Genomic DNA, 25,707 nt, shown 5'->3' on the forward strand with positions numbered 1-25,707 from the left:
GGGTGAGTAGTAGCTATAGAATCAGTCCTTCAGTCCTGGAATGGGGGTCTGGGCAGCATGAAAGTCCTACAAGACTTTACATGACTGGCCATGCCTATCTCTCCATCTTATCTCTTGCTTTCCTTCCATTAACCACAAAGCCACTCAAAACTAGTTGCATCATCCAAACATACCATGCTCTTCCTCCCTCCATGGCTTGTCACTCTGCTCCTCCTGCTTCCACCCCTCCTGCCAATCCTGACCCACTGCTTCTCAGATCACACCTCTCAACTAAGTCACCCATTCCATCTGCAGGTTAGGCTGGCCCTGCTCCAACCCCCTCTTTGAACCCACAGCTGTGAACTGGCTGGGTTGTAGGAAGAATGGGGCTAAAGCCCTTGAATGAGGCACAGAGGATGAGTGCTTGGATGGGAGGGATCGAAGGCAAATCATGCTTCACATTCTAAAATATCTTCTCTCTCTGAACATCCATCCGCCTTCCCTCCTACCTTCCCCTGCACCCCAAATCCAGTAATGAGACATGTGGATTCATTTTGTAACAGAAGACGGTACACTGTGGCTCTAAATTGTGTTCTAACATTTTAACAGTAGGCTGAATCGAAAACTACATAGGGAGCATTTTGAAGATGCCCTGCAGCTGGATTCATTTTATGCTGGAGCAATTCTGCTGCTTGGCTGCTTCCTGCCGAAAGCACAGAGGATGTGCTGAAATGCTGCCACTGTACACAAAACTAGATTGGGCAGATGTCTCTCCTGCACCGACAGACCTACCTTGTAAGTTGCTGGCAACAATGCTCTTTGGCGGGCACAGTGCTAGGAAGCAAGTGGCTTCCAAAATAAGAAGTGAAAGGGAGGAATTCTTCAGCACAAGCTTGAAAAATGTAAGCACTGGAAGGGACTTTAGAAATCACGTAGTGCAGCTTTCCAAATTTCCAATTGAGGAAACAGAAGACCAGGAAGGTTAAGGTACTTGATCCTAAGTCACGGCTTATGAACTAAAACCCGGGTGTCTTGGCTCCTAGTCTAATCATTATTCTGCTACATTGTATTCAAGTTCATTACTTTACCTTATGGGTTTTTGTTGTTGTAGTGGTTGTTGTTGTTTTTGCCACTGTGCATTTCAGTGTAATTCCTATGATCAATATAATTGCAATATCTAACTGCATATGGAATGGCTATTGGTTCTGTCACTGGGAGGAACAGTTAATAAATTCACTAGTTGGACTTTTGTGTTCATTTTTCTTCTCAAGGCTAATTACTTGTTTAATTAAGGCATTTTGCTTTGATCATAAATGCAGTCACGTAAAGTATTTGATGAGTCTTGACTTTTTGCTGAAAGGATCCATTATATGTATGAAGTGTTTTCATTAGAAGTTATGAAAACAAAATAACAAATTAGTTTTGAGATGTTTGAAGTTTAAACAGCAGCAAATTCACAAATTTTAGAATCATTCTCTATATTGTATACTAGTTCATATACACATGAAAAACCATAAGGGAGCTGAAGTATTGTGGAAATCATGATTTACTATTTCCTTATGAGTTTCTCTGTGAAGACTTCAACATGCCATTGAGTTAAAGCAATTTGTTTGGGATTTAATACTTCTTTGTGTTTCAATAACACCTTTTCGTCCCTGTAGCTCACAGTACTTAACACATATCAGCTCGGTAAACCTCACCTCAGTACAGCCAGAGAGAGTAGCTGACTGTCGTGCGGGGTGGCCTGCAGGGTCTCAGCTCCCGCTCCCCTCATTAGAACGCAGGACATGGTGAGGCCAAACAGGAACACCCATGGAGCCATAGGTAGGGGAGTCATACCACTAAATTCTCGCTGGCGGCTGGGTTGGAGACACAGGAGGCAGGAGCCACACTATCCACAACTACTTCTCTCTGCTGACCAATCCCACTTGCTACTGCAATCCACCGTGCTCACTACAATCCACTCTTGCTAGTTCAGCCACCATCTTCTTGCCAGCCCCCATTTGCTGCTAGCGTAGCCACAGCAGTTATATTAGTGGCCAATGGCTCACTGGTTACAGCTGATGGCCAACTAGCCACAGCTGACGGCCATCCAATCACAGTTGATGGCCATTTACTACCTGAGCCAGCACCTTTTAATGTGAGGCCGAGAGCCTGGAAACTGCACTCCTGGCTCTGTCCCCACACTGACAAATATAGTCATCTTGATACAGAAGGCCGAAAGTCGCTTGGAAAATCCAGTGAACAATTGACTTGCGTGCTAAGCGCATTATCAGAGTATTTGTGCACTGGTTGGAAATTGCTGTCCAATCTACATGCGGCTGGTTATTTGCTTCTTGGCATCTTTTCAATTGAGAAAAGAGATAATACGGAACAATACAGTATATTTCTGAGTTTAAAAACACCAAATTGCAAAGTACATGGATTAACATAGGCATAATTTTCTTAGGATGTCTTTGGCTAAAGTTAAAAGAACAGCAGAATGATCGAATATATGGAATAAGCAAGCCAGTAATAACAATAATGATTATAATTTCCTGAGCCCCTACTTTGCTTCAGATGCCAAGCTGAGTATCTTACATACTCATATGTTTCTCTAATTCCCACGACATCCCTGCAAGATAGGCATAATTATCTCTAGTTCACAGATGGGACAGGTGTGGTTACCTTCTCAGTTACTTATTTAAGCAATTACTATAGAATCTTAACTGCATCATACAAAGTGGTGGCACTACTTAAAGGGATGCCAGGCCACAGTCACTGTTCAGAAACTTTTCTTCCCTTCTTTTCCAGTTTTCTGCCCTGTACCCCCTCCCTCTTTTTATTCATTCAACAAATGTTTACTGGACATATACTATGCCAGGCAGGCACCAGGCATTGAGTGTATGGTTGTCAAATAAGCAGACTTCCTGCCCTCAGGGAGCTTGCTTTCTAGGCTGAAGCCTGGATTTCTATAAAAACATGGTGAGAAACTAACAGAATAGAGTTAGGGGTGAGGTGATACACCTGGGCAAAGAGAACAAAGGCACAAATAAAAGATGGAGACTTTCTAACCAAATACTGACTTCAGCGTTGTTGGAAAGTGTTATACTTTTCACTTCTTCTCTTTAGTGATTTTATTTTGGTCGTTTGTATAAGCTCAGCACCAATCACCTTATTGGGGAAAGGAGGGGTGGTACAGTTGGTAACAAAATGGCATGGCTGTTAGCCAGTCCAGCAGAATCTTGAAGGATGCTCAAGGTTAAAGTGAGATATTCCAATCCGTAGAATGGGTTGCACCCAGAATGGTGGAGCTTAGGTAGTAACCTAACAAATCTGTTCACCATGTCCCGTGTTTTACCCACCCAGTCCACAAGCCACTTCTATTGTCAGCTGCCAGCATCTCCTTCATCCCCTACCTCATGCCCTAGTGGGTTGAATAGTTTCTGAAAATATTCATGTCTACCCATCACAACTCTCCACAACCTTCCTATTATTTCTCTCTTGGAGACATTCTCCTTCATGTTCAACCCACATTTCACACCTTTAGCACCTGCTCTGTCGCCCCACCCCCAGCCCCATGCCACTCGCAAATAACTGTAGCTTTTGGTGTCTGGTAACATTCAGAGTAGACTACATTCTTGTCTCCACCACAAGCCACCCATCTGGGGGCCCCAGATGGCCACCTCCAAAAATGGCTTCTAATTGTGTCCTCTCATGGGCTCGGAAACATTGCTCATGGAGCTGCCTCCCTCTTCAGAAGTAGTCCAATGTGTGAAAAATCATAGGAATGGGTGTTTGTGGATTTACCCAACCCTTTTACTAGCATAACGGCCTTGTCCTGGCATCTCTTGCAGGAGGGCTCAGGGCACCAGCGGGGAACCTCACTGCTTGTCTGATATCATTCGCGCAAACAAGGCCGGGTGGAATAGACTATTCAGCAGAGGAAAAGATTTGCTCACCTTTATCCCTTAATTAATTTTGGCACCAATTCCTAAACTTCTCCAGGGAGAAAATTTCCTCACTAACAGATACTATTAGAATGTTAGTAGGAAATTTACCATCATTCCTTGTGCAGGCAACTCCATTTTGTATCTAAAGCTTGCATAAGCTTTCCACTAAATCGTCTTTTTCCTAGGAAAGAACCCTGTTTTCTGTGCTGTATTGTTCTATTGTTTTCTATTATACGTGTATTTGGGCCGGGCGATTGTAAATAGGATCCTGGTCTAGATAAGAGGGGCAGCAAATAAAATGAGGAAGGTCTCATGGTGCCAGGAACAAAACTGCTGTAGTGATAAACAGATTGAGCAATAATTAATCAATGAAATGATTATGTTCCCAAAAAGAAGGACAGATGGCAATTTTGAGGTATAAAGAGGGCAGAGAAAAACTTGTTTACAGAAAAAAAATACAGGGTCTGATTTAGGAATTCCTGGCAATTCTGCGGTACAGGTGAGCAGAGAAGAACTTGTTTGCGGGAGAAAGAAAACAAAACAAGATCTGACTCCTGATTTAGTGGTTCTCAAAGGGTGGGCCATGGCACACGGCACACACACACTGGCATCATCTGAGACCTGATTGGAAATGCAAATTCAGATCTCATCTCGAACCTACTAAATCAGGAACGGGGGGTGGGCCCAGCCATCAGTACCTCAGCAAGCCCTACATGTGACTCTGCTACATGATCAAGTTTAAGAACTGCTGGGTTAGACCTCCTCTTCTGTAGGAAGGACACTGAATTCAGGACACCTGGTGCAGGAGGACACTAGAGCAAAGACATCAAGGGTCAATTTTGTTACATAGGGACACCCATCCCACCCAGGGCTCTGGGTCAAGGCTGGGGAGAGGCCAGGAGCAGAGGCCCAGGTGCCCCTGCTGGTTCCTTTAGGATTCAAAGGAGGGCTTCAGAAATGAGCTGCCAAAAACTCTGTAGCTAGGCTAATTAGTCTCTAGGAATTTCCCAAGAGTTTGAAGGGCTGGGTGGGAAACTTGCAACCAGTTGCCCGGGTGAAGTGGGGGTAAAGAGGACCAACAAGGCTGCTGAAGTACCACAAAAGCCCTTCCTCCCCAAGAGGGACTGAAGGCAGGCTTGTCTCTGTGTAGTAGGCTGTGAAAAGCCATTCCTGTACTCTGATGGGAACTGGGCTCAAGAGAGTTTCCCTTCCAGCAAGATGCAGAGGAATAAACTATATGCCGGCCAAATCTCAAGCTGGGGTTCACAGGCCAGCCACCCTGCCTGCTTGACTGTTTTTCTTCCTATTTACTCCTTCCTTTTTCGTCTGATTCGTCCTTCCTTCAGAGTGGCCTGAGGCCTTGGCTGTGATAGGTCATTCAGCATTGATTGTGGAGGGGACCACCACTGGACACAGAATCTGGACTTGAGCCCATCCTTGTAACCTCTCAGAGCTGAATTAGATGCTCTCTAATGTCCCTTCCAGTTCTCATCTGTTTTTTTGCTGAAAGTTTTCTCATGGACAAAAGCTTCGCCCCAGTGAGAAACGCAGGTGGAGTTCTAAGACCTATTATCTGCCTTTTACAAATTCACTGGTTCAGCCACTGCCTTCTATCAGATGTCACCCTTTAGCTAGATCAGCCTCTCACGACTGTCCCAATTTTGAGATAAATGGCTTGTTTTCTCCATGGAGTCCCTCATTCATGTATGCATCTGTGCATTCAGCAAAATGCTTCCTGAGCTTGGACTTCATACTGTGCTCGAATCCCTGGCTTCCAGGAGTACTGGAGGGCAGGGCCACGTGCTTCCCACTTCTCCACCGTTGCTTTAGTGGTACCTCTGCCCTCCGCCTAGAACTACCTTTTCCTTGTTCAGATGGTGATTGCTTACTTAATCTCCATAGTTAAGTTGAAATGCCATCTCCTCTCTCTACCTTTCTCGATCACCCCATGATCCCAAGTGAATGAATTTTCTCCTTTGTTTCTCCTCCTTCCCTCCCTCCCTTCCTCTCTCCCATTCTCTCTCCTTCCCTCCCTTCTTTCCTTCTTTCCTTCTTTCCTTCTTTCCTTCCTTCCTTCCTTCCTTCTTCCCTTCCTCCCCTCTCTCCCTTGCTCCCTCTCTATCTAGCCATCTAGCCATCCATCTCACAACTCTTTCAATATCATACTTTATTCCACATAAACATTTCCCCTCACCCAGAGATCTTTAAAGGCAGGAATCATGTTCTAGCCATCACAGCAGTCCTATGCCTCGCACATGTTTGGTATATAGCACAGCCTGTGTGTGGATTGAAGTACACTAATTTCAATATTTATGTTTTTGTGGGGTTTGTCAACATAAAGTTGAAAGTCTATTTGTTCTAACGTGGCCATAGGTATTTGTTTTTAATTAGAGCGATTTTCATAGAACTGGACAATAAATACATGACTAACTATCAAAGAAAAACCAGAGCTGGACAGGAGGGAAAGCAGTAAAAACAGATTACATGCACAACTCTTACCATAGGGGAAAAGAGTCCTCAGTCTAGAACTGGAATCAGTTCTGAATGCAGAATGGACAAGTTGGAATTTACAGCCACGGAGCAGGGTGGGAATCAGTGGGTTGAAAATTACAAAGGGAAACCATCAGGGGTGAGGGGGTTTCTGGCTAACCCGACCTACCAGGGTCTTTGCTGAAGGCAGGCCGGGCTGATCAGACATCACCGGGAAGCTGGTGGAGAATGAGGAACCTGGTTAGATATGGAGAGTTATCAAATATGGAGGATGAGGGAGTCTTACTAAACTGACCAAGCAGGGTTCCTGCTAAAATTAGATTTTACAAGGAAGTGCATGGATGGGCCTAGGGAAAGGTTCTGGACACTGACAAAAGTTTGGTCAAGCAAAAAATCTTTGTCACAACCTAGAGAAAGAAGACCACAGTAAACTACGAAAAATAACGCAAGGGAGTTTGGAGTTTCACCCTCCAAAGAAACACATGCCTTGAACCAATACAAATGCACACTAAGCCATTTAGGGGATAGGTTGCTTTCACATATTTGGCCAGTCGTATGGATGATACATTTTGAGGGGAAGGGGACATAGATAAAAACGTTTTGGGGTTCATGAAGTTTTTGTTATTATTGACAAAGTTAGTGTCTGTGCATTTCTAAAATCTGATTAAAGACTTTATGTTCTCTGGGGTTTCTTTAATGGGGTATGTTGGCTCAGAAAAATGAAAATCAGAGAGAGAAATGAATAATATTTGTTTTCTATACCTAGAATTTAGGGTCTCAAGCAAAGTTCCACTGATCTCTAGGCTGCTCCCTAGTCCGTAATTTGACTTCCTACATGGTTACAGCACCTTTAAAACTGTCAGTTGAGGACATAAACCAAACGAGCTGCTGCATGAAGGTATATGTGTAGAAAGGAATTATTTCCATGCGTCTAAAGCAAGCACTATCAGGCCAGAGAAAGCTCCTGAAAAGCCTTACAATGAACTGCCGCCTGTCAGAGCCTTTGAAAATGGTAAGTACCATTCTATGCTCAGCAGGGCTCCTACTAACGTTGTTTTATTGTCCTCCCAAATAACTATGGCGATATCATGCCATCCCCCCACCAAGTTTAACGTATCATTTGCATTTACACTGTAAAGTTGTTATTAAAGGCAGGATATTTTTGCAAGTGCAAATGTTGGATCTTTTCTCTTTCCTCTCTTGTTGTGGCACTGGATTGAAGAACCGGCTGTTTAACCACCTGTTCATGATATTACTGTGGGAAGCATGTTCCTGTCATTAGTGATTTTCTTTCTTTCTTTGTAATATTGCCCCAAACTTATCTAGGCTGATGGGCTGCACAAAGAGCACAGAGTTGGGCACCAAAATCCCAGGAAATGTATGGCACAGTTTGGTCTGATTTCGAGATAACCTGCCCCCACAAGGCCATGCCCATTATATAGTATAAGACCTATAGTAGTAAGACCTCTAGGGAAGGCAACTTCTGGTTCTCACCTTTGGGGCATGGGATTTTCCGTTGGCCCATTTTCAAATGCCTGTGGTCAAGCTCTGGAGCTTCCTTCTCTGTATCACATCATCACAACTATCCATTGGGTCACGACAACTCTCAGGCTCACAGGTTAGCTTGAGAGCATTCTGATGAGGAAATGGAATATTTGGTACAAACATCTCTTCCACCCAACTCTATTGAATTCCAAAAGTGGTTTCACCTATTTGAAGGATGGTGGGAAAGATGAAATTATTTGTTTCATTGCCCATATGATTCATTTGGGGTGACTTGGAGACACTGTGCAATGGTCTTGGCTTTATTAGAATAAAAATGTTGGTGAAAAGCCAGAATCCAGGATACACCAAGATAAACCAGAATGTCTCCTACTCTTGCAGTCTAACCTATGCACACCTCTGCCATTAGCAGGAGGAAAGGACTAGAAAAGAGAGAGAGAGAAAAGGAAGGAAAAGGCGAAGAGAATAAGAGCTGTACCAAGTAAGAAAGGAAGGAGAGGCAGCTCCATGCTGGCCTGGTGGAGCGACATTAACATACAAGCCTCTAACAAATGCTGCAGACCAGCGAGTAAATGCAACAGAACTCCTGGTCTGCTACTCCTTCTAAGCAGGAGGTAAGGGGAAAGGCTACATGACACTGACCTACATTTACACCTCAGTTATCCTGGGCTGTCACAGAAGGTTCTAGTTCCTTTGAAGGCTCCCACACTATTTGGAAGGTAAGTGGGATTTTCAGCCATTGGGATAAGAAACTGGATTCCAGGAGGGGAGATAAAAGCTGTTCCTGGACAAAGAGGCAGAAAACATACTCTGGGGAGGAGGACATAAAGGAGAGGGACTCTCCTTCAGAAGAGAAAATTGGTCACTGGAGAAGAGTGGGAGCCAGACTTGGTCAGGGCCAGGGGGATTTAGAAATTTCAAAAGTTTAAGTCAATCAAGTCTTTAAAGGACACACAACCCCCATGCTATTTAAACCATCTAAGAGTGCAGAGGAGAGAAGCAAAGCCTCCAAATTATTTTATAAAGATAGAATAATATTGATGACAAAACCTGTCAAAGATATCACAACAAAAGAGAACTATAAACCACATATGAATATAAGCATCTTAGATGAAACATTGGTAACCAGAATCCAGCAGAACTTTAAAAGGATACACTTCCTTCCAGGAAAGCAAAAGGAGTTCCATACTAGGAAATCCAGTAATATAGTTCCCCATATTTCTCAAACGAGTAGAACCATTTAGTCATCCCCATTGGTGTTAAAGAAGAATTTGATAAAATGTAACATAGATTCATTATTTTAAAACTGTTCTTTAATAAAATAGAAATAGATACTCTCTTAATATATTTAAGGTTTACATAAAAAGCCAGCATCATGCTTAGTGGTGAGACAAAAGAATTCCTGTCAAATTCAGGAATAAAACAGATGCCCACTAACTACTCTTAGATCACACTGTCCTATATAAGTGTCAACCAATGCAAAGACAAGAAAAGAAAAGAAAGGAATAAACTAAGAATTAGTTGCAGAAGATTTGATTCTGTATTTAGAAATTCCACGATGAGTTGATGAGTCATTAGAAAAAGTAAGATAATTCAGTAAAGTGGGTATTACAAATATAATGAGAAAATTAATAGCTTTCTATATATAAACAGCTACCAATTAAAAGTATAATTTAAAAAATCCCATATACAATAACAGTAAACACAATTATTCGGAAATGATCTAACAAAGAATGGATCAGAATGGTGAGAGCCACACATCTCAGGCTCTGTGGGAACTATTTCTATGGCTTTTAAATTTGGGGCCTATAGGAAGGGCTGACTGCCAACACAGGTTAGGTACCAAGTAAAGTGGAAACGAGGCCCCTGGAGCTAAGCTGACTTGTCACAACCACAGTTTAGAAGGGAAGGAGCACTGTACTATGTCCAGGCCCCAGAGGCCTGATTTGCTCACTGCCTGTGTGACACCACAGACACCAACCCTTCTGGACCTCAGGATCCTCGGGGTTTAAGAAAAAGAGTGGGTGCCTGTATTGAATCAAATGTCAATGGGGAGTTCACAGATGTGTCTTATTTGACCTGCTTGAAATTAGTTTTAATGAGTAGTCAAAATTGGGATACTTCACCTAAAAATCTGCATTCTCAGCGTCCTTTGAAAATCGCACCATCTGAGATAACAGGGCGGGTGCTCCCACGGCTACAATTAGCTGCAGCTATAGAAGCTGTTGCCCCCCTTCTCGCAGAGCCTGGCCCCAGTTTTGCAGGCCCTTCCCGCCACCACCTCTCTGGTGTCACTGGCCTGATTATTTCCCTGATCAGCTGACCCTGAAGGCGTTCAGCTGTAGTCCTTGGTGCTCCATAAAGCTTCTTTCACTTTTACAATGTAATGCTTCTAAAATTTGGTCCAGCTATCCGTCTAGAAAATATGTTCCTTTCCATAGTACTTAAAAGCCTGGGCATTTGGAGCTAATGTGGGTGTAGCAAGCTCTAGCCCTATGCTTTTCTTTCTTTTTCCATTTGCTTGTAGCAGTCTATCCTTGGTTACCATGGTGATTACCATCCCTTAATGATACGCTGCTACCGCATGGGGAATGTAATTTTCTTTAAGCTCAGTGGAAAGCAGTGGGAGAACAGTAGTAAGTATAAAAGCTTTCTCTTCCTCTCTGTCCCTAGATGCTCCTCAGTCACCACAGAGGACAAGAGCAGGCTGCTGATCAATCTCTCCAGACAAATCAACACGAGAGCTGCTATCAGGATTTAAACACCTTTCCCTGGGTCCCCGTGCACATGTGGGAACCCTAAGAAAGGCTATTTTCAACCTCCAAAAAGTGTTCTGCATTAGGTCTCATGGGACTTAATTAAAATAATCAATTTTCACATCCCAGGCTTTCGACTCTAACCTCCCCCACAAAATGAGCATCCCATCTGCCAAGAAGTCCCGCTCACACATACTGGGAGTGAGTGACACCTCTAACTGCATATCTCCTCCTGGCAGGGAGCCCATGGTCTGCATCTGGCCTTTTCTGACAAAATTGAGGGCAGAGAAAGGTAATCCACAGCCGTGGGCCTGCCTGGACCTTCCCGGGCCTCACTATGAGGTGTCAGAGCTTCTGACTGTGTCCAGGGAGACGGGGAAAGAACGTGTGCTCTCTTGTCCACAAAACCCTGCCGCACCCAGGGGCTCCCTCCCTGGGATGACACTGTGAGAGGCAGGCTGAATTTGCCCAATGCTGACCTGGTTCACCAGCTCTTCAAAGTCTCTAACTCCTAAGGTCCAGTTTTTAAAAAATTGAGATATAATTGACACATAGCTTTGTGTACGTTTAAGGTGTATAGGGCATTCTAAGGACCGTTTTACAATCATAGCCAAGTAGAAAACCGGGTGAATGAAAGAAGTTGAAGTTTTTAAAAAATGTATTATGATTGTTATTCATTTTATTGTGGCAAGAACACTCAACATGAGATCTACCTTCTCAATATATTTTTACGTGTATTGCTTTCTATAGGTACAATGTTGTAGAGTAGATCTCTAAAACGTATTCATTTTGCACAGCTGAAACTTTATATCCATTGATTACCAATTTCCCATTTTCCCCTCTCCCTGAGGTTGAATTTTAGGAAATGAGTTAATAGACTAGAGTCACCTCTGGAGGACTTACTCTCTCCTTCCTTCCTTCCTGTCCCTTCAAATTTCCATACAGTTAAAATTGGATTAAAACAAGTGACTGAATAGATGTGTGATACAGCAAGTACCATCTAGGTGACAGGTATACAAACTGTCCATTGTAAAATTATTTCAACTTTTCCAAACATGTGAAATTTTCATAATAAATATTGGAAAGTACATAAATGACTGAAGTAGAGTTTACAAACGGGCAGCTCACAGGTCATGTAAGATGCATAGACACGATTTATTTGTCCATCAAGAAATGTTTCTTAATTGCATAAAAATCTGGATTTCTAGTTTCTTTAGAAAAATCAGGAGATCTAATGACATCAGGCCTCACATTCTTGCATGGAAACAGTTGGCTGGGGCTGGGGAGTGGCTGTCCCCTTTTGTTGGGGAATGTCCTCTCTACTTGGACACAGACCCACTAGGTATTCATTCCTCATTTGTTACTTGAATGAGCCAGCTTCTCAGCTGATGACACTGACCCAGAGCAACCTCAAAAGGGGGTGGTGGTGGGGGGGAGGTATAAAAGGGCAGCTTAACATTGCGCAATTGTGCACACATGCAGTTGGCAGGAAAATGCAGTCCTGCACCTTTGTCTTGGGTTTGTATGGTGAGGGGGCAAAGGCTCCTCCCACCCCATTCGGCTCACAGCCTCCAGGGATTCTGCTCTGTGCCACGTGATGAAGCCAAGTGGAGGAAGTAGCCCATTCACGGGCCTGGGTGTGGCTGTGTCAAAAGGAAAGTCTTAGGACTAGCTGAGCAAGGCTGCCTTTGTTTGAGAACATTTGCCTTCTGACTAAAATCCCTCAGTTAGTGCACTAAATAGGCTGTCTCCTATCAACTTGTGGCCATCATCATTTATCAGAAGGCTTTGTTGTTAGGTGCCAGGCAAAGAAAGCCGTGCAGAACTCAGGTGTCCTGGAGCCTAAATTTGATCTGTGCATATCGTCATGGGAAAATCCTCTGTCTTCTGTTTTTCTTTCTGGCATAAAGGAGGTCTGTGGGTTAAAATGCTTTCTCAGAGGGAAATAGGTGTTGGTTACATACAGTATTTAGTGTTTCCCCAAATTGATTTTCCCTCTGCTTAGGTCCTTTCCTTGTCAGGATCCATACTCTAAAGGATGCCTTCACTGAGGTGTGCGGTGCCCCCCAGGTCTGTTCTGGGTTGGGAGGCCCCAGGGTGGGAGCCATGTCTACTGAATCTGCTGTCTTAGTCCTCTGAGCTTAATGTCAGGAGCTTAATGCTTCCTCATTGGTGGTAACAGTGACAGTGAACTCAGGTCCCTTTGTCTCTTCCTCTTCCTCCAGTGCTTTCTACTGAATTTGGAAAGCAATTCTGTCTTCTTCCTTGGCCAACTGTCCTTACGTGGTCTGACTCCTGCTTATCTTCCAGCTTCACGTTGCCCTGCTCTTCCCTCCCCTTCGCATGCTGCAGCCACACTAGCTTCTTTCTATTTCTTGAACACTCACAGCTTGTCCCCACTGAGGCTGCTGCACAAAATGTCCTTCCGTCCGCCTGGACCACCTTCCCCAGGTGCTGGCCTGGGTGGCTCCTTCTCCGCATTTTGGCTTTGGGTCACATACCAGCTCCTCAGAGGTCTTTCATGACCACCTCCCCCTTCCTGTCATGACCAGCTTCTAGTACGTTATGTCCTCACTTTTTCATTGCAGTTATCATCTCAAATTATTTTTGTTTATTTGTTTAGCGTCTGCCTCTTCCACTACAATGCAAGCTCCCCCGAAGCAGGACCTAGTCTCTTGTTCACCATAGAACCCGCCTATTATGGAACAAGGGTTTCACCCACAAATGTACACACCCAGGAACGTAAGAGAATTCTAACAATGGGGAGGCTGCAGGCGTTCAGATGAATACTGCAAAAAAAAATTGTCTATACACACATTTCATGCTTCCCCGATTTGGGCCTGCCTTTCAGGATGGGCTTTGGCTGTTCGTTACATCTGGATGCCAATATTAAAACTGTGAGCTACGAAGGCTGAGATTTGATGGTTTAATTTATTCCCTCAGTCATTACGATTTTACAAAAATGGCTTTGCCTGGTGACACAAAATGCAAGGTTGCCACCTAGTGTCTCTAGATGTGTGACACCAGCACATAGAAAGTCAAACTTTCACAACCTGCTATAACACAGACCAGAATTTACCAAGAGGCATAATTCCCCACAAACAATTCCCCACAATACCCCTCTTGTCTCTGCAGAGGCCCTAGATGGAGTCTTTCCATTTTCATGGGTTTCTCCCAAAAGTTGAGATACTGTCTTTGTTAGCTACGGAAGAACTCTGAAGCCAAAAAGACGGCTGTCTAGCTCAGTTTCACAAGGTAGTAGATTCTCTAGACTGTGTTTTTAAAATTCCACCTGCCTCCCCTGTCAAGGTGTGCTGCTTGTGAAATAAGCGAAATTGGTGTTATATAGAAGATAGCAACGTGCCATCTCAGCTGCTTTTTGCCCTGGTGACACAGAGAAGGACCTATTCTTAAGGTGCAGGAACACAGGAGCCATTCAGACCCCTAATTGGTTGTGACCAAGCACAAGACTTCCTGGCACTGAAAAATCTTGGTAGGCTGAGGCTGGGTAGTTTTCATTCCCGAGCGATGTGAAGACTGGTGAGACAAAGGGAAGCTGTGGAAAGTGGCTGGAGGAGGGTGGCGCCAGAGGAAGCCATCTCATAAAGGGCCTTGGTTATAGGCTCCTGAGACATTGTTCTGGGGAACTGGGTTGTTAGACAGGATGGAAAATGGGTGGTAAGAGGAGCCAGTGCATGCAAATAACCATGGCAACCGAACTATCCATTTTCTTATATTTCATGCTCCTTGAGACTAAAAATAGATCCAGTGTGTAGGTCACTGCAAACAAGTCCAGCCATAGTTTACATCTCCTGCTGTAGCTTTTGCTGGCTTTTTTATGGGCATGCGAAGAAATGCTCTCATGCGCTCTTAACCTTGAAAATTATCATATACCTCTTGTTTTAACCATTTGGTCTGTGCTGTATGTATTTTCTTAACGCATATAATGTCCTATTTTTATTTTAAAAATATTTTCTAAGAAAGGAGTAAGAAAGGAGTATGAAATTATAAAGCCAGAATTTGGAAACCACCTATTCAATGCAGGAATCTTTTTTTTTTTTTTTTTTTTGGTTCTATTTAAATCTCTTCAGTGACAAGGAGCTCACTACCTAATTATGGATGTAGCAATTCCATAATTAAACTAATGGCTGGAACATTCTTTCTCTATTTCCATTTACTCATGCAACTGACATTTATTTAGCATCTACTTTGTGCACAGGCAGTGTGCTGGGCACTTGGTGTGTAGTGATGAAGAAAATGAACTCAGTCCCCGAACATAAAGTTATACTCCGCTTCCCTGTGGCTCTCCTGTGGATATGTGCAATCATAAATGACATATTTCCATATGAGAGTTCTCTAAAGTTTCATCTTTTTCCCATATGAGAGTTCTCTATTGTACAGAAACTTTAGATTTTCCCTTCCCAACACAGCTTGTGGGGTCAGCAAGGATTCCTCAGCTGCAAGCAAGCAAGTGAATAAACAAAATCCCTGGCCCCAAAATCGACCTATTTCAGTGAAATGGGGTAGCTCAGAAATGTGAAGGGAGAGTGGACGAATCAGGCCTGGAGGGAGCAGAACAAGAGGCAGCTTTAGGGATCTAAGTGGCAGGAATTAATGAACAGTCTCTTCAAGATGCCGCTATTGTTTCAACAACAGTTGTTTTCAGTCTTCTGTCCCTCTGATCAAGATTCAAACTGTAAGAAGAGAGCGTCCGATTGGCCCAGTGTGGGTCTCATGCCCACCCCATGCTGGGGTGGCAGTGGAATTAGGTCATGTCCACACAGAAGACAGCCAATGAAGCAAAAACTGTTCCTGCAAGAAAGATCAAGGAACTGCTGCCAGAAGGAGGAGGAATGAATGCTGGAGGCAAAACCAACAAATGACCACAACAGTTGCCATCTTAATCACCATCCTCTGGGCAGACAGACCACTTGGAGACGGAGATACAGAGCGAAACCTGGAGCTCCTCCCTTAGAAAGGAACACTTGACTGCTAGACCTGCTAGATTTCTCTCATCTCTCTAGTAATAATCCCAGGCCTGCCTCACCTTCTTCATCTGATCCTCAGGATGACACTGGTGGCCTCATCCCGGTGGGCCTCATTCCATCCTGGATTCATTCTCCCTGGGAGGCACAGGGGGAGCCCGGCTGCCTTCCTACAGCCACGGCGGAGTGATGAAGACGACAGCGTGCTCTCGGCTCTTCCTTTTGAAACCCAGCAACACTGCCTCAAACTTTGCTCTTACGTGCATCCAAGCAAGCATGCTGTGATCCTCGTGCACTCCTCATTGCACCCGCTTACCCACGAGCACATCACCGTGGGCTCTGAAAGTAAATGAGCTTAGGTGTTTCACGTGACTGTGCTTGGGAATCAGCTAGTTTTGCTAAAAGTACATGCTAGATTTATGCTGGAGATGAATGTCAAGACTAAATATCTGTGTATCAATTTTAGGTGAGGTAAAACTCTAACTCTCTCCAGTATTCTGGCAGTGTCTTATGGTTTTGTTTTGTTTTGTTTGTTTGTTTGTTTGTTTGTTTTGAGATTACTACAGCATCTCAGAAGATCACATCTGTAGGCTCCTTGAGTGCTTTGGACTAGAACTCACTCGGGCCCAGTGTCATATATTCTCTTAAAGCTGCCAGCTGTGCCACTCTTGCATTCACATGACCTACCTTGCTTCTACACAGTCTAATCTGAACACCAGTCTCCTCGTCAGAAGACACCGGAGAGCAGTTGACTAGATCTGCCTTCACCCTGCAGGGCTTTGCAACAAGAAAGACCTGGATTTAAGAAAGACCTGTCTTATACTAGTTCTGTGGCCTTGATCCAGTTATGGACCTATTCTGTGTCTCCATCTTCTCATCTGAAAAATGGGTATCACCTTATAGGGTTGTTGGATTGATTGTATCAGTGAGGAGACAGAAATCACACCAGTTATTTCAACAGAAAATTTCATATATAGAATTGTTAACCGAGTACAGAAGACATGAAAAGGAAAAAGAAATACGAAGAAAATAGCAATTGTAGGAAGCAGCTATGACCCTAGAACTGGGGGAAACGATAGACGAGTTCGGGATTGTTAATGTTTAGAGCTTGAGCTCTGCAAAGCCGAAACTCAGACCTCTGAGAAGGGTCGCTGCTCAGCTATACTGTTGCCTCGGAGCTTGAAGGCAGCTCTGTGGGGTGAGCCCCCGCACTCTGAGGAAGGAGCACTGAATGGCTAGTGAGGGGCCACTAGGGGATGAAACGGTGCTGATCCTGTGAGTGTTGAAAAAAATGCAAACCAGAAGCAACTGGCACTACTAGAACAACCTGCTGATGTTGCTGGCGTGACCATCCACTGCGAGCCTGGTGCTGACAGGAACATTAAGGCAAAAGGAACAGGAAGTGCACAGGGAGGAGCATCTCCCTTCTTCCTCCAGCCTGACAGTCTCCCTCTACTGCCCTCAGCCTGCAAAGCCTCACAGGGATCCCACTGATAACGGAGAACTGAGGTGTGTGGATTTCCAGCCTCAGAACCACAGAGCAGAGGATGCAAGGGTGGGTTTGCTGCTGGGAAACAATAGCTGAATAGTTGGCTACTCCTTTGGCTACTCAGCATCCACAGGCACCTTTTTTTCCACACAAGAGCTTCCCTGTGGACTTCCACACACAGCTACCAACTTCAGGCTTCTGCCTGACAAAATGCAACTTCCTTTACACAAATGAAGATGTTCTCAACCTCATTACATCTCAATGTCCCAGCAGCCCTCAACGTCAGAGTAGTCCTGTATCTACCGCTGCGAGACAGTCATATCATGCCTCTGTGAGCTACCTTAATTACTCTTAAATTCAGTCTCATCAGAACATTCTATTACTGAAAGACTAAATTGTCTTATGTAAAATAGTTTGGGGAAGACGAAGAAATAAGAAATTAGTTTACATCAGAGGTCAACAAATTCCAACCCATTGGTCAAATCCAAATTTTAAAATAAAATTTTATTAAAACACAGCCACACCTATTAATTTACTTATTATCTATGGCTGCTTTCAGGCTACCGTGGCAGAGTTGAATACTTGCAGCAGAGACCATATATGGTCTGTAAAGCCTAAAATATTATCTGGCCCCTTTACAGAAAGTTTTACCCTGCTTTACAAGTTTTACCCTGCTTTACACACACACACACACACACACACACACACACACACACACACTCCATAACTGTCCTATTCCAACTATTCTATGCTCTTAGAACCTCAACTAGTTCACTTGGTGAGGTAGCCCAACTATTCTTTCCTGAATGAATGTCAGAATGAATTTGGACATGTCTGAATCCTCAGTGGTTCTGACTTTTTTCAGTTGCTGGAGTGTTCCATTAGTTTTTGTTATTGGTCATGGAAGTGCTAAGATAAACCCCTAGATACACATCCCCTGAGTTCTGCACATGGTCCGCCCTACTTTCATTTTGTAGGAGCAATACAACTGGCTCTCGGTAATCAGAATCCATCACCCCAGGCAGTAGAATAAACTTCTTCTTCACCTGATGGTTGAGGAACAGAGGATCCCAAATGACCAGGTGGCAGTTTCATTTTCCAATTCAATGGAAACATTAATTTGTACCCAAAGGAATCATTCTTTACTTTAAACCAGTACAGGTCACTATTGCAGGGATGGGAGGAAAAAATGTTGCAAGAAGGTTATGAGATGTAATAGTGAGAGAAGCCACTCCCTCATTTACCCCTCAATTCTTGGGCCCATGTATGCTGGCTATGGATGAAAGAGTACCAAATACTGGTTACTGATCTAAGCATACAGTGTATTCTATAAGACACAACCCCATGTTTTTAGGGTATTTTTTTTTAACTGGCATAGTAATCTAGTTTTCAATGGGCCATCCCACCATTCTATTTGGACCAGCTGCTTCTGGGTGATGGGAAACATGGTAAGACAGAGAGGCATCTGGCGTGTAGTATCTTCCATACAAACTGGTCCAAAAAGCATCAGTGCCAGTGACAGGTCAGGCACACCTCCATGTCAGGGGGCATCCACATGTCCTTAGGCAAATGAAGGAGGCCAGCGTAGCCACACATCCATGGGATACTCTCAATCTCCAGTTCTGGTGAGGCGTTCTTTGTGCTTCCTGCTTTTCTTTTTTTTCTGGAAACAGTCCTCTCATGGATACTCTTCTCCTGGGACTCTCATCGCTGCTATCAAAGGCTTCTCAGACCAGGAAGAGCTTCCTCTGCTGGAACCTGGGAGGCTCCCAGGCCACACAGGGATTTCTTCCTGCTGACCAGTGTAAGCAATGGCTTTCTAGACCCCTCTAGACTTCATGACAGGTGCATCCCAATCAGCACAATTCTTGCTTGTTCAGCCAGAGTAGGTATCATGGCCTGAAACAGAGTCCTTTCTTTGTGTTGGGGACAGCGACTGGGACAGGATGAGGCCAGTCTGGTGTGCCTGCGCCCTAGGCCATGTCTCAGGTGAGCTACACCTGGCTCTATGGTCATTGCCCAAACCCTTCTTTAGCATTTAATGCAATATAGTTGATGTGAATTAGATCAAACCTTATTTGGGTAATTTCTGCTAAAGTCAAACTTAGTGAAAAGTAATTCCAATACATGATTATTAAAACTAACACTAGGGTCTCATTGGTCCCAAACTATCATTACAAAATAGGATCCTAGAAAGGAACAAACATATAAGATCCTGGATAAGCTAAAATACTGAGGATTATTGATTGGTAAGTATATATGTATGTAAGTATGTAAGTGCTTTTTAATCGAGTAAGAGCAATAATGTTTGTGTGTTGCGAATTTTGAATAAGTCCCCCAGTTTATAGTTGGTCTTTTAACTTTGATAGAAAAGAGTTTTAAATATTTTATGAGGCTAATTTGTTTGGCATTTCATCAGAAAAACTATAACTATCCAAGTAACATTTTCTATAATTTTTTGGATTCTTTGAGCCATTGTGCTATAGAATCGGGGCAGGGCTAGCAGGAAGTCAGAAGCCAGTTCCAACGGTGCTCCCAACATTACGTAATCTGCTGTGTGTGACCCTGGGTTTGACCTCTGGGCCTCAGTTTCCTCATCTGTAAAATGAAATAAGTAGATGAAATGATTTCAAGGTCTTTTTCATTTTAAAACTATGACATGAAATGACAGATAATATAATTTCATACGATGTGACTGATAAAAAGATAAGGCAGGGACTGAATTAGTTATGGACAACCATAACTTTCATATTTAAATTCAAACTCTTTTGAGCCTCACTGAGTTTTTCAATGCGCAAGATAAAGCAACTATCAATTCATCTGAAATAAATATGGTCCATCTGCTCTGAGTACATCTTGTTTTTATTTCTCCAGAGAACTGGCAACAAAATCTCTCCGATAATGACTGTTAGCAGAGAAATTCAGTCTAGGTGCCGGCAGCACACGGCTGGTTACTATAACATCCATACACCCTCCTCCGATTACTCTGAGCGCATTACGGTGGGGTTTGTTTGATTCTCTATCTTGTCATGGCTGGGTCAGAATGCCTCTTTTAATAATAAACAGTGACTTCCTGCACTCAACACAATCTAACTTGAAATATGAGTAAGAGGATGGAGACAGAAATGTGAGGAGGAGGGAAAAAGGTCTTGGATGAAAGGCATCCTACTAGTTTTATGCGTGTATTGGGATCTGGTCCAACACACTTCTTAGGAGCTCAGACACTAGGAAGTGCTTCTGGGAAGAGAAGCACAGGCTGGTGTGAGAAAAGTGATGTGTTTCTCATCAGAGGTGCTTATTCATGTTGAGTGTGTGGATCCCGGGAAGCCAGACACAGAGAGTACTGCAACAGACACAAGGAATGACTTGACTGAATTCTGGAATTCTGGTCAAGCGTTTACATCGTGAAGGACAGTGTCTGAGTCAGACTCCCTCACAGAGTGGTCGACCAGGGTGCCGGCCAAGAGGCCAAGTGGGCATTGGAATTGGAGCTCCTGGGCATTTATTAAGAATTCACAGGTGGCAGGCAGGGCTCAAGCTTCATGAGCATGCAACCACTGGGACTGCACAGGGCCCTGTGCTCAGGAAAATCCCCTGCTTGAAACTTAATGCTCTGCGATTACCATCTTGAAATTTTTAATAATTTTATTTTTGAATGTGTGTTTTATAAGTCAGATGGGATAATGGAGCATGAACCAGGGACTTAAGGCCTTGACTCATAAGCGATCTTGCTTTTCCCCCTTTCCTGCTCCCTGTTTCTCAGCTGCAGCTCCCCCAGCACCCACTAGCAACCACTGGTGCCCCCAGCTCCTGGCTGGGGCCTGGGTATGAGGCTCATGCTGCACAGGTGCCACCTGTTGAGTTGCGAGACTAGGTCCTACTCATCTCTCAAGTATCCTCGTGCATGAGGGAGCACAACATCAAATAGCAAATAAAAAACACCATGACAAGTCAAGAGACGGACCACAAAAGAAAGAAAAATGCTTTATAAATGAGAGGCCCCACATTTGCATTTTGCACTGATTCCCACAAATTATGTAGCCAACACTGGTGAGAGGGGTTGCTAATGATGTCCAAGGAGTGAGCTAGGCTGACGCCTGAACACAGAGGGGAGTAAGAGGGAACACCAAATCCATGGGGCAAACATGGAGACCAGCGGGCAATGATGCACGAGTTTGAAGCAGGGGAGACAAGAGAAAGAGAAGAAAGTTGAAATCAAGATGAAAGCATGGCTAGGGTATTCTGAATCCAAATTTAAATAGTAGTTGGTGTTTCAATCTTGTTTCACGTATGGGTGAGAGGCCATCTGACTCAAATGTCCCAAAAGAGGCCAACCAGTGTTGACTATGTTCTAAGCCCATATTAATCCCTGAGAGGGAAAATAAAGGCAATTATACATTTTTTCTAATCCTGAGAGAGTTTACAGAGGGCTGAATTTTTCTTTTAGCCTTCCTTTTTTTCCTTAAAATTTTTCTTTTTTAGCCATACGATGGAATGAATTACCATAATGAAAATTCAGTTATCTGTTATGCATTTAATGTGAATGTAATTATTGAAAAGAATGACTGCTGTATCTTACAACATTTTTTAATGTGTTTTAATCTGTGGAGGAGAAAAACACCTTATAGTTTCTCTCTTGAGTTTGGCATCTTTAGTCATATACGAGGTGTGATGAAACAATATGGTAAATGTTTAAATAAATAAATGTATTACAGTAAAAGACACATTGCCATTAATCCTGCTCAAAATATTCACCCTTGCTTCAAACATACTTATCTCACCATTCTTGCCACTTTCTGAAGCAGTTCTGGAAGCCCTCTTTCGTGAGTGTCTTTTGTTGTGCTGTCATGGCTGCCTCCATGTTCTGAATTGATTCAAAACATTTACCTTCCACGGTCATTTTGACTTTGGGGAAGAGCCAGATGTTGCATGGTGCCACATCTGGTGAATAAGGTGGATGAGGACACACTATAATGTTTTTATTTGACAGAAATTGTCATATATGAGAAGCGATGAGTGACAGGGAGCATTATCATGATGGAGGATGATTTATGGCACACTTTAAAACACACCTTTTCTCCACCATAGCTCACACCCGACTGACTGCACCAAATAAGCTGAAACTTGTCACACACTGTGACTAAGGTTTGACCTGCTGCTTCCTGTATTGAAGATCCCTGCCTTTCCATTGCATGGCACTTGGCAGCAGCATTCACCGTATGTTTTGATCACTAGGGAAAGGCTCCATATCACACATCACTTCTGTTATGGAAATTTCTGTCAAATAAAACCATTACATCGTGTCCTCATCCACCTTATTTACTGGATCTGGCACCATGCAACTTCTGGCTCTTCCCCAAAGCCAAATGATTCAGGACATCAGGGTAGCCAGGATAGCACAATTAAAGGCACTCACAAAAGAGGACTTCCAGAACTGCTTCAGAAAGTGGCAAGAATGATGGAATAAGTGTGTTTGAAGCAAGGGTGAGTATTTTGAGGGGGATTAACGGTAATATGTCTTTTACTGTAATAATTTTTTTAACCTTAAACATTCACTGTATCTTTTGATCACACCTCATGTATGGGGGGCATTCATACGGGCCATTGCTCCTGATAATGAAGGCTGGGGACCACAGAGCAAATTCTCCCCATTTGGGACGCCACGACCTTGCAGCTGCCTCTTGCTCAGCACCTCTGAAGCCTGTACTGAGTTGGGGAGAGGTGCAAACAATGCTCAGCACCTCTGCTCATTTCTAACAAAAGGGAATTTAATTAAACACAATTCGTGCTCTTAATTTATTCTTCTGAAGCCTTTACAGTTTCAGAGTTGCTACTACTAACTACAGGTTAGTGATAGGAAACTTTTTAATCAGATTTTGAAACAGAATTTACTTATCAGAATAGCAGGGGGAGTGGGGGGAAGTTAGGAAGGAAGTAACATCTGGCTTGTCTGACACTGTAAAATTGTATTTATTTAACAAACACTCATATAGTGCTTACTATGGTGTCAGGCACTGTTTCAAGTGCTCTACAAACACTGATTAATTTAGTACTCATAACAATCAGGGCTGACTTATCCAGTAGGCATAGTGCCTAGGGTCCATGAAAAAAAATGCTTTAATTTTAATTTCTTTAAAGTCAGGAGAAAAAAAATTGAAAATTATATATGTATCTATATATCTACACACACACACACACACACACACACACACACACACACACACACACACACAGAGGGTGCCAAAAAAATGTATACACATTTTAAGAAAGGAAAAAAACTATTAAAGTGACGCTGACGGTAACCACTTTGAGCACCTCTTGTAATTGCAGAAGTCAACCGTGACTTGTATTCATCTTTTGTTATCAGTATACATTCAGTATTACAATTTTAATAGTTTTTTCCTTTCTTAAATGTGTATACATTTTTTTTGGCTCCCTGTGTGTGTGTGTGTGTGCGTGTGTGTAAAGAAATTCAGCCTGGATTATATTTGTCTTCATACTAGTGCAGTCATAAAATATAATTTTTAATATAATTTTGTGGAAGAAGAGGCCCATGAAGGCAAATGAATGTAGGGCCCATGGAAATCACAATATCGTTCTAATAACAACTCAGCTGTCATCTTAAGTTTATAGATGGGCAATGAGAAGACTAAAGCACACGTAAGTGACTTGCCAGGGCCACACAGCGAGGAAATCAGAGCTGAGATTCACGTCTGGCAGTCTGCTGCCCTAGAGCACTGTTAACTGTGCTGACTGACATCTCACCCATCCAGTCTTACACAGGAATTTTCTACATCGTTAAACAATTAGCTCTCTACGAAACCAATTTTACTGTTTCAATAATTTTGGAAGATGGTCTTCCATACCTTTGTTGTTTATTTCCTGATGTATTAATTAGGTTATTCTGAGCGTAATCTGCTCTTTTTCATGATGATAACAGTATCCTCATCCATAGGTAATCTTATTGAGCATGTTTTATATACCTGGCCCCCTTCTAAGATTTGTTTTACAAGTGTTAACTCATTCAACCCTCACAACCCTATGAGGCATATAGGTTTTTTAGATAAGAAAACCCAAATTAATGAGGTTAAGCTACGTGTCCAAGTTCACCCAGCCAACTGACAGCAATAGAACCCAGGCATCCTGGATCTGCAGCGGCCCCTCGACCAGGGAAGAGCTGCAGCTTTGCATTGTGCAGTACAGAGTCATGCTCCCCAGAGCTTTCCTGCTACTCCCAGTGTCTTCAGGCCACGATCTTCTTTGAAGTCTTGTGTCAACTCTTCCGGGTATGTGTCCTCGCTCCCTGTCATGCAGCTGGCTGATAATTTTAGCTGTGTTTCGTTTCTAGTACTCACATTTATCACTTGATAACCTTATGGAGTGCCTAGTAAGGGCTGCATTGTGTTTATTTGCTGCTTCCCAATTACTTTAATGAAGAACCAGCGAGCCCATTTACTTAGCGTTGTGTGTCCAGTAGGTCAACACGTGCTGTGTGGAGGGAGTGGTGCCCCTGTCATCAGTCTTGCGATCCTTATTGCATGGCCTTGTGGGGTGACTTTGGATGCTTTGAGGGCTTTTGTTGGTTAATCTTCATTTATTTCTTATTTTTCAGCTAAGTTTTCAATAGTGAGTGCTAGTAAGTGGCATGGCAGATATCACAGGTAAGGGGAAAATACTTGCATGATAACTTAGTTGAGCAAGTGTTCTTACCAGAATTCACTTATCTGGTAACTGCACTATCTTGGTGGTCTTTACTGAATGGTGTTACAAATGATTTAAGTGAAAAATAAGACTCCATTGTGCTATTCTGGATGAATTCTTTTTTTATGGCTCAATCTGGAACACAAGGCCTAAAGTTGGTAGTGACTCCATCTCTCTCTATATGCATTAAGTAGGAATAAATGCTTTGTATTTGTCTTCTCCCCTGCTCATTCCCAAACATCACATCACATTAGACAAATCTTAAATTCAGCCTTCGTGATATTTTGGAGTTTATCATATAATTGGCCACAACTGCAGGATTTGAAGACTGCTCTCTGCCACCAATTTGATTCTTTTCTGTTAACCTCATTCAACTGTTGGCCTTAATAGCCTTCTCAGGAAACACTGCTACCACACCCGAGACCTTATCTCTGTGACTAGCCTCAGAAGCCTGTCCTGATTGGGAATCAGTTTACAAGTCTGCAGAGGATGGACCTTTTCTGGATCCTACTGCTTAGTTATCATGGAAATACCTAGAGCCCTTTGCAGGTTCCAGGATATTAACTGATATTTTGGATAGCAGGAAAACAGGCATGTGATGAGTAAACTTCTTAAAACATTTTTATCTATTTTTAAAAAACAAGCAAAGTATTCTAGACTACTGTCTAAGTCAGAGTTTATAAACTGGTGCTGCTCAGGTTAGATTTGGGCCATAGATGTGCTTGGTTTGGCTTGCATCTTAAACTACAAAACTTTTAAATTGATTGCTTTCACTTTAAAATCAGGAAATTTCACTACATAATCTCCAGACTTCCAACTTCCTTGAAAATTGGGTGATCTGACAGCATGGTACCCATACTCCTGCGTAGCAA

General features: G+C 43.1%; 1 protein-coding gene across 1 annotated transcript in view; it reads right to left on the reverse strand.

Moving 5' to 3' along the window:
• Nucleotides 1–25,707, reverse strand: part of APC (APC regulator of WNT signaling pathway) — a 241,039-nt gene that overhangs the window by 214,689 nt on the left and 643 nt on the right. The gene's annotated exons all lie outside the window — the stretch shown is intronic.

Source organism: Rhinolophus sinicus, linkage group LG03, assembly GCF_036562045.2.
Source record: "Rhinolophus sinicus isolate RSC01 linkage group LG03, ASM3656204v1, whole genome shotgun sequence".
Lineage (NCBI taxonomy): Eukaryota > Metazoa > Chordata > Mammalia > Chiroptera > Rhinolophidae > Rhinolophus > Rhinolophus sinicus.